This window comes from Oryzias latipes, assembly GCF_053564925.1.
Source record: "Oryzias latipes strain Hd-rR chromosome 1 unlocalized genomic scaffold, Olatipes_Hd-rR_3.1 chr1_Y".
Lineage (NCBI taxonomy): Eukaryota > Metazoa > Chordata > Actinopteri > Beloniformes > Adrianichthyidae > Oryzias > Oryzias latipes.
In genome coordinates, this window is record NW_027616335.1 from 5,797,501 (window position 1) to 5,807,500 (window position 10,000).

The 10,000-nt window shown below is 38.8% G+C and overlaps 3 long non-coding RNA genes across 3 annotated transcripts in view; 2 read left to right on the forward strand and 1 right to left on the reverse strand.

The window, feature by feature from the left end:
• LOC144990459 (uncharacterized) overlaps positions 1 to 492 on the forward strand; it is a 3,101-nt gene extending 2,609 nt beyond the window's left edge. Inside the window, exon 3 of the long non-coding RNA XR_013654450.1 lies at positions 370 to 492. This is a non-coding gene — a long non-coding RNA (uncharacterized LOC144990459). The remainder of the gene's footprint in view (positions 1 to 369) is intronic.
• Positions 493 to 1,458: 966 nt separating this feature from the next.
• Positions 1,459 to 2,777, reverse strand: LOC144990407 (uncharacterized). Its single transcript, XR_013654406.1, has 2 exons — positions 1,831 to 2,777; positions 1,459 to 1,755 (listed from the first exon to the last, which is right to left on the reverse strand). It is a non-coding gene; the product is annotated as an uncharacterized LOC144990407 (long non-coding RNA).
• A 233-nt stretch (positions 2,778 to 3,010) lies between these two features.
• The window catches only part of LOC144990406 (uncharacterized), an 8,404-nt gene continuing 1,414 nt past the window's right edge, over positions 3,011 to 10,000 (forward strand). Inside the window, exons 1-4 of the long non-coding RNA XR_013654405.1 lie at positions 3,011 to 3,357; positions 7,063 to 7,158; positions 8,106 to 8,264; positions 9,787 to 9,870. This is a non-coding gene — a long non-coding RNA (uncharacterized LOC144990406). The remainder of the gene's footprint in view (positions 3,358 to 7,062; positions 7,159 to 8,105; positions 8,265 to 9,786; positions 9,871 to 10,000) is intronic.

Sequence of the window (10,000 nt, forward strand, 5' to 3'; positions counted from 1 at the left end):
GATATATATATAAATTGACTTTGAAGCAAACTGTTATATAGTTTACTTACAATAGAAACCATGCTTCATAGGTTAATTGGCAACTCTAAATTGTCCATAGGTGTGAGTGTTGTGAGTGTGAGAGTGAATGGGTGTGTGATTGTGGACATTCTACCCTGCGACAGACTGGCGACCTGTCCAGGGTGTCCCCCGCCTTCTCCCACAAGTGGGCGGGATAGGCTCCAGCGCCCCGTGACCCCAAAAGGGAAAAACGGAATAGAAAATGGATGGATGGATGGATGGATGAAAAATAAAATGGAATATTTATGTGATAACAAATTTAAATGCTGAAATAATTTAAGGATGTGATTTTTGTTTTTGTGATTTCAGGGAGAAGAATCAAATCAAAAGACCCTTTGATTGTTTTTATTTTGTTGTATTTTTTCTTTTGGTGTTTTGTTGATGTTCTATGTTTTAATAATTTCGTTCATAAATGATAAATTTAAACATTCACCTCACTACTCTTGCCTCTTCATTTCTGCAATTGGGTCATCCAGATACCCTCGAAACATTACACTGTGACCATCTCAGACCCAGCAGGAAGGAGTAACTTCAGTGAGGTTTTTCCTCCACCTGAGGAGGGATCTGCCTTGAAGCAGGACAGGCGCAGCTGTCTGTCTGGTATGCAGCAGCTTCATGATCGCCTTTCCATACTGGTGCAGGCACCCCTGTCTCCGCCCCAACTGACTCGACTGGGACACCCCGAGCCGTTTGATGGAACTGCTGCTCTCTCCTCGTCATTTCCGCTTTGACTTTTGTCCGAGTGAGTTTCCTTCCCAACAGAGCGAAGTGGCCTTCGCTCTGAGCTATTTGACGGGTCAAGCCAACAGTACAGATTTTGTGCATTTCTCACCAGAAGCAGACATGTACCGTTCTATATCAGGTGATTAAAGATTCCGATTGGCTATAAACACCTGGACATGAAAGGGCAGGGTGTTTTCTAAGACCAGACATAATTGTCGTTGATTACAGGATGACCTGGAGAAGGTGGCTGTCAGAAGGTCAGTGATTAAACTGATGGATAAAGGGCTAGAGCTAAAGAAAAAAATGAAACCACTCCAGAAGCAGACATGGCAGCTGCTTCTGCCAACAACAAAAAGGTTCTTGGTTCCAAAAATGTTAATGTTCACAATACTTACAATATTGATTTGCATTCAGAGTTGCTCTTCTGCTCAGAACAATTGCAAAAAGCTTTCAGCTCATATTCCATTTTTTAATACCTCCTTTTTTTGATAACCTTTTTGTTTCTTTATTAGAAATGAAATGCTAGAAAATCACATTGTACTTGAACTTTTTAACAAAGCAAATGAATCTCATAGAAACAAGTCTCAATTTGAAACTTTCATATAAATATATCTGTAAGGTGACCCCAACAAAGACGTTTTTGCTGATTATTAATGTTACAGAAAAACAAGTCTGGAAACAAAATAACTTTATTGGAAAAATGTTACTCAGAACAAATTTACAGCCTGTTAGAAGACAAAAACAAACATTTCCTTCAGAAATAAAGAAGATTTTACTGCTCAACAGTCAAACATAATTCCTTGAGGCTTCAGCACAGAAAAGCTTTAGTTTAAAGCACCTCGATCCACATAAGGATAAGCTGAAAACTCTCCCAGTTTGTTGCCGTCAGCATCGTAATGCAGCATCCGGAAGCATTTGTCACAAAAGAGACACGGGTCGCTGGGAGCAAACTGGTCACTAGTGGTGTACCATCTAGAAGTGTCAAAAAGATGGAATTATTAGTTTAAGAAAAGACTAATATTACTGGGAATGTTTGTTTTTCCAAACCTGGTAATAAAGAGATGGCAGACGGCACACTTCTGTGTGAGGACTTTGTGTTTGTGTGTGAGCATAGGGTACAGCTTCTTATCCAAGCAATCGTATTTGTGGACCAGCCTGTAATGAGTCAAGAAAGTTAGGATTTTGAGGTGTTCACTTCCACGATTCCAAGAGCTGCTTTCAGCTGTGGTTAGATGAATGCAAGGCAGCTTCACTTCAGCTTTTGCTCATTTACGCCACAACCAACAAAGAAAACCAATGAGACCAAACCAAGCCAGTGAGCCAAAACTCAACAGATTACTGTTTACTGGGTTTTCTCTCAGCGCCTTCCTTCAGGGGTTTGTCACCATCAATCACACCAGAATTCACTCTTGTGATTGGGCTTCAGTTGGAGAGCGGATGCACTTCCTGACTCAACCCCCTGGCTCATGGAACCATGTGAGAGTGCCCCCATGTGGTCCCTGTAACTTACTGCATCTGGTGGTCCCAGATTGTCATTTATGTTATATAAATGCAGCACATATGGAAGGAAATGTCTAAATGTGGTGAAACTGAGACATAAATTTCATGAGGTTAATTTTTACATTCGGCGCCCCATACTTTCTGGCATTTTCAACGTTCAAATGCTAATATAACAGACTATTTTCAATCCTCTTTATTGTTATATGTTATAACGGGACATTTCATCTGGAGGAGGCAGTAGCGGTTCTAGGCACGGGCCGTCCGGGCGGTGGCCTGGGGCGGAAAACTGAAGGGGGGCGGCACCGGCGGCTCAGCCCTTGTAAAATATTTTATGCACCATTATTGGTTTACTTATGTCACAGTTTGAGAGTTTGTAACAGCCTGAACCTGGCCGCGCCGCCGCCCTCGCCCCGCAGCTGCGCTCTCCTGTCTTTGAGAAGTAGACACAATGTGTGTGAAGAAGGAGAAGGGAGGGGGCGCGGGGTGAGCACGGAGCGCCGCCACGTTTGCGCATGCGCAAAACCTGGCTGGCTCATCTTTCAGGGGAGGCGACGGTCGCGGGCTTGATGAAAAAAATAAAAGTAAAAACTGCGACTGCGCCGTCATGTAGCGAATGAGCGCCCCTGGCTGTAGCTGCACGCGCTCCTGCTGGAAATGTGTGAAGGAAGGGGGGGGCTGCGGGGAATCAGTTTTGGGACGCTTCCAAATTAAGTGGCTAGGTGGGGACAAGGGCGGGGGTTTGAATCTACTTTATAAAACCTCTTTATAAGTCAGTCATAAGGTGACATTCTATAACATACATTTTAATAAAGGTATAAAAAATATATTCTGCTTTTTGGGTTAATTTTGTGTGAAATGCCCAAATAAAAAAAATGGCAACACAAAACAATGCTGTCACTAAGGTGACAGTTGGTTCAGTCGACGGACTTGATGCCTTCTTCGTGACGTGAGGACATTTATGCCAAACAAACGCCAAAAACATCTAAAATATGGAGAAGAAAAGGTCAAAGCCATCTGGTGCCCAATTTAGAAAGAAAAGAAAAGAAGAAGAGGAGAAAAGAGATAAAGAAAAGGGTAAGTCCTCACAGCTTGATGCATGTTTTTTCCAAATTCTAATGCTACCTGCCCTACAACAACGTTGCCGATGAAAACTTTATTTTGGTCGATGACCAACACTGAAGTAGGCCCAAATGTTGCAAATAGCGTCATTTTTTATTTTTTTTAGATTTTATTCTTAAAAATTTGCTCTGCCTTAACTTGTAACATTAGTTATGATTCATGTGTCTGTCTGCTCTGCTGTAACACAAAGGTTTTGTTGTGTTTTGCTGTTGTATACTAGTTCATAATGTTAAAAAAGCTGTGATGGTTACACAGCATGCTGCTGCTGCCATAAGATGCTAATGGGGCAAATAATTTGAGATTGGTCATTAATTAATAATCATTTGTGGCAGCCTAAACGTTTTCCCAATGTTTCTTTGACATTTAACTGGGGATTTAGGGGTTAATTTTGAGCCTGCATATGAAGTTTATTTTTTATTTGTTTTACAAATGTGGGGTTATATTTTTAGCCAATAGAATTTCCATAAATCTGTAGGTAGTTTTAAAAATGAATATTTACCATTTACTGCAACTCTATGGGGACCAAACATAATGTAACAGGTCATAACTAAAAATGTGCCAATCAAAGGATTGAAGACGGAAAACATGAGCTAATTTTTCTTCTCTGAAGTAGAGATCGATATAGAACATGACAATTTAAATTTCCAATTCATAAATGTTTTTAAAATATTTATTTTATATTATTTATTTAATATTGAGTTTGATTCAATATTTTCTTAGCTAACTGTATTTTTGCCATGCTTATGGTCTTTTATTTTTTGTGTTCTGATAACTTTTATAATGCTGTTCAGAATTCTGACATCTTTTGTATCCACTTCTTAATTTCAATGACAATAAAACATTTCAGTTGACAAAGACAAACAAAGTTCTGTTGTGACTATGGGGGGGGGGGCGCCTGGGGAGGGTTTCGCCCAGGAAGTAATTCAGGGTAGAACCGCCACTGGGAGGAGGGGGCGTATGTAAAACTGTTTACGTCTGCATTGGTGTTCTACGACGGAGTTTTAGGGCCACGGTGAGGAAAAAAAATTATGGCCAACATGACGAGATTAAAGTCGACATGACGACTTTAATCTCGTCACGTTGGCCAGAATTTAATTTTTTTTTAAAACTCCGTCGTACATTTCATAGCATGTCCGTACCAACGTGCGCTCTGAATGTTGTGCAAAAGAAAGTTGCCTGCACTTTAATGATCACCTGAACCAATCTGGCAACCCAGATAATGACGTTAAGCCACTCTTCAACGATTGGTCAACATCACTGCATCTGAGCCTGGCACAGTGTGCATTTACGAGCGTATTTTGTTTCAATAAAGTTGGGAAAAAGAAAAAAAACGAGCGCATTTTGTCACACTGATCAAAGCGACAACAAGAGTATGGAGTCCTATACTGTTCATAATTAAATAAATAAATATTTAATTCAATAAATAAATATGGCATCATGCAAATACACAATCAACCAATAAATCTCTCATAAATATATAAAAAGATCATGAAATTGTGAAAAACCTGCACACTGATTTTAAATTAGCCATTATATTATTCAATATATTTCATTTTGCTTTAAAAACCTGTTCATTATTTTAAAACAGCATTTTAAAATATTCATTTTATTCATGTGGAATATTATTATAATTCTACTTCTTTTTTCAGAACCTTGGATTTCAAAATCAATATTTTCCAAAGTAGCTTTGTTTTTATTTCATGTTGCTGTTTTTCACAATGGCGTATTTATTTCATGAAGAGCTTTTTCAGGAGAATGGGTCTATCTGTCAATCAAACCAGACAAGGCGGAGACACTTTTGTGATTGGCTACTTCTTTACTCAGACATGAGCAGCAGCACCCTGACTACATCGGTCGAAGATGTTTCAGCGAACGTGACGGCGCGATGCCCACTCCTCAACACTAGGGGGAGTGTGCACCTCAACACATCCACAGTGTTACACGAAATTGGGCAGTTTTGGTTCTAAATTTGCGGATAAAAGTGGCTTTGGGCGAGTGTGCATAATTCAGGGGATTTTGTGGTCGGTTCTGCAATTTACATCTTCTCGTGAACATCTAGTAGTGGTCTAAGTTAGGCTGAGTGGTCGTTGGAGTTCCACAAAACTTCTATGAACTTGAGTTCATTAAACACACCATGCCGCGTGTGGGAGGAGCTAGCAGCCAACGCTTTAGCCTGATAGCCACTTGGAGCTGTACCTGTGTTTATCTCACTTAAAATGCATGGATGCACAATCAATGCACATGGAGAATGTTAAGAGATCAGGTTTATTTATTTTGAATAGTTCCACATGATAACAATGTTTCCATGTTTGAGTTCATGAGATCATCCCAGAGAGGCTCTGCTTCAGCTCCTGCAGTCAAACTACGTCAAAATTACGTGTAAATCAGAGAGCCCAGCGTTGTGTGTGTGTGTGTGAGCGCAAGTTAAGGGTCTGTTGTTCAGTTCGCCAGAAAAGTAATAATAAAAAAGTATATCCAAAGTATAGAGACTGAATCTTTTAATAACCCGCTCTGGAAGCATCTGAACGGGGAAGTGATCCCAAATCAAACCCCGGATCTCCGCTGCGTTTTACAACCAGAAAGAGAAACTTTCGCAGGAAAAGTTCAACCTTTTTCCCGAGAGGGGAAAAAAACAGAGGACCTGATTTATAATCATTGTCTCAATGAAAATAGAAAAAATATCATAAGGTTCAGGAGGCCCGAGCAGGCTTGTTACGCTATCCGCTGCTGCCTGGTCTGATTCTCTGTCGGTCCGCCAGCTCGCCTCCTGCGAGCCGACATAAGGCACGACGACGTCAGACTGGATCTGTGAGCTCAGACAGCAGAGCTGGTATGGCATGGTTTGCCATAGAGCTGTTACCTGCAGAGCAAAGGAGAGCTGAGTGAATGACGTGACAGTCAGGAGTGTTTCACGGGGAACTTGGACACGTGAACAACCGGAGCTCCTTTGGTCCACACAAACCCTCATACTACAAAAACAGAGTCGTCCATGTTCGCACATTTTGCTGCAGACAGATAGTTTGTATCAAATGTCAGCAAAGCCGCGCAGATATCGCCGAAATTTGTCCTCTCTCTGACTGGCACACCGCTGAGCGGGTATCGAGGAATAAGAGTCGATTTCCATGGATGAGCCAATGAGCGTTTAGATCCCGCCCACTTCCACTGATTGACAGATATACCCATTCTCCTGAAAAAGCTCTTCATGAAATAAATAAGCCATTATGAAAAACAGTAACATGAAATAAAAACAAAGCTACTTTGGAAAATATTGATTTTGAAATCCAAGGTTCTGAAAAAAGAAGTAGAATTATAATAATATTCCACATGATTAAAAATTAATATTTTAAAATGCTGTTTTAAAATAATGAAAAGGTTTTTAAAGCAACATGAAATATATTGAATAATATAATGGCTAATTTAAAATCTGTGTGCAGGTTTTTCACAATTTCATGATCTTTTTATATATTTATGAGAGATTTATTGGTTGATTGTGTATTTGCATGATGCCATATTTATTTATTTAATTGAATATTTATTTATTTAATTATGAACAGTATAGGACTCCATACAAGAGAACTTGTGAAGTGTTTTTTTTTCTTTTTTAAATCATCTATGGATTGACTTCTGCATCTGTACCTTTTTGTTTTTTAATGTAAATAGGAAATCCATGACATTCACACCAAGCACACTACTGGTCTTCACGCCCTGCCTGTTTATCTGCACGAGGATGTCTCTGGAGTTTTTAAAACTTGCACAGTGAGTTTCTTTAACAAATGGATACCACTGTTTATTATGGAAATGGTTGATCAAAATGCTATCTATAATGCTAGTCTATCTATAGTTTCCATAAATGGTCTGCTTTCTTTGGTGTCACTACAAATTAACTGAATTGGCATATTGTTTCTTGTGATAAGATCTTCAGTAAGACAAACTTGAACCATATTAGTGTGTTTCATCCCTCTTCAGGGAGGAAGGAGAGAATATGTAACCCAAAGAAAACTATGATAACCGGAGGGGGTTAAAGTTTGGCCACAGCTGTTTATTTGGGTAACATAAAAATTAAAGGAAACTAACCAACAAAACACCACAGGTGGAATAGATGATGATATAACTTAAGCTCTCAGGCTTTATAGCAGGACAACCATGACAGAAATGAAAAAACACAAAATCAATCAAAACACAAACGAGGTCCACAAGAGTAAATGTAACAAAAAAACTAAAAGGGAAACCAGAGGCGTTCACCAGCTAATGCCAGGCAGACAGCAGGGGCAGGCGGAAGAAACAATCTCCTCTCAGGTATTCAGCCGCCTTTGTAGCAGAGGATTCTGGGAGCTTTTAAAGCTTCCCTCCCAGCCAGGTGATTGGAAGCAGCCTCAGTCAGCTCTGCAGTGGGGTGGGGGGTGGAGTCAGCAGCTGTACAGGAGAAGGACTTCTGCAGGAGCTACAACTCAGACATACACATACCCGCACAAAACAAGCGGACACAACCAGGGGTCGTAACATAGTTTATCAGCTTAATATGTCTGTTTCACTGCATTTAGATTCTGTGGTAAATTGATTGATTTGTGTGTAGAGCAGGTGTTTTCTGATAATCACTGTAGAGGTATTGGATTTTTACAGGATTCTCTTAAATTAGGATATACTGTATTTTCTGTTTATTCGATTATGATTGGCTTCTCTTTTTCTTTTTTAAATTAATTCAGGTCGAGTTTGATGAGCCGGAGCTTGATGGTGTCGCAGTGGGGCTTCTTACTGTCATCAATGACCATGACTCAAGTCCAGTGCACTACGAGCCTGTCAAAATCTCTGTGATGGAAAGTGATGAAGTGGTCAGCCTCCCTATATTCAGTGATGCCTTCATGGTAATGTTTGGACTCATCTATGCAATGCACCTCAAATATCCCAAACCACTGACCAACACGTTTGAAATTCGCTCAAAAGATTTTACTTGGTCTAGAAGCTGGTAAACTACCACCCAGGTTGCAGACCCTTAAAAATGACTTGATGGTACATGTGTAAAACTAAGTTGAAATAAGAAAATAATTTTGCATCACACTGCATTTTAATGCAAAAGTAAAGCAGATGTTTGGCTTGATTTTAGGTTTCTTTTAATATATTTTCATTACACAATTGTGGGTTTTGGTGACATTTGAATGTGGCGAATGCAAAACAGTTATGTTGAAGAAAAGTTCTCAGTTACATTATTGGTGTAATTTCTTCATTATTTTGGATTCTTTATTTTTCTGATCACCTGATGTGTGAGAAGCATAGAAAGTAGCCAGTAACTAGTATTGATACTAAATTCAGGGAAGCTGGAGGGTTTCATCTTTAAAATGTCGCTATACAAAAAAAATGAAGTTGGTAAAGTATTTTTTTTCTTATATTACAATTTCAATATACATAAAAACATTTATTTGATCTTTTATTGATTTAGAATTTATCAAAGTGTATGATTTTTTTTGTTTTTACCATTGTACAGAAGGGAGTGAGCCAATAAGTTAGACAGATCTTTATAACATTGTGCTGTATTTAAGTTCCTGTTACTCATTTCTTTTAGGCAATCATTTGCCTTACAAAATTTAAGTCTTGAATTTTGTGGTTTTGAGTTTCCTAACTCAAAAAAATTAATTACCCCTGTATTTGACGGTAGCTAATAAAATTAAGTCCTGTTCAAATAAAATTGTGGTGTTGTGTAATTATTTTTTTTAAGTTATGCAAACTTATTACTGTTGCTTGAAAACTCGAAATTAGTGAGTCATAGTGACTGATGACAATTAAGTTGTCTTAACAAGACAATGTAAGTCATATTTACTGTAAATTTTTGATTTCCAAAAAATTAACACTTCTAATTTAACTGTTATCAAAAAATACAAGTAGCACACAATTAAATCTTTTAAGTTATGGAAAACTCTGACTTTTAAGTTTATTAACTTAAAATAATTGTGGCAAATGATTGCCTAAATTTTTTTAAGTAGGGGTAACTTATTCGGGTTTACAGTCACTGTCACTAAGCACTTTTTTTAAAATTATAAATGTATGGGATTTTTGTTTACTATTTGTACTGTCATGACAGCGATGCTGCTGTCAGGTTAAAGTCTTCAAAAGTGCAGAATAAAATGTGACACTGAATTTGAAACAGCACATTGTAATTTCTGCATCTATTATTAAAGTATTTATTAGCAATACAGTGGAAATTAATAGATCTGGTTGGCATGTTGATTTACTGGTTGTGCCCCTAAAATGTTCAGTTGGGGGGCCACAGTGGTCCTAGTGAAAAAAGTTAGTCTGCAGCCCTGCTCCATCATTACTTCACCATTGACACTGTCACCTTATCTGAGCTTTGCAAACATGCAGAGATGTTCTGATGAGCGTTATGTTTTTCAGCCGCTTCCCCCCCACTCTTTTATGGAAAAGGATTCAGACAGCAGTCCAGAGGCAGAGGAGGATGCAGGTGACAAAGAAGATAAAGTAAGGTTTAGAAATTCATCTCACTTTTTCCCCTCAGAGCTTATTTAACCCTTGTGCTATCCTAGGCACTTTAACATTGGGAGTTGGCTCATCTAGACCAGTGTTTTTCAACCTTTTTTGAGCCACGCAC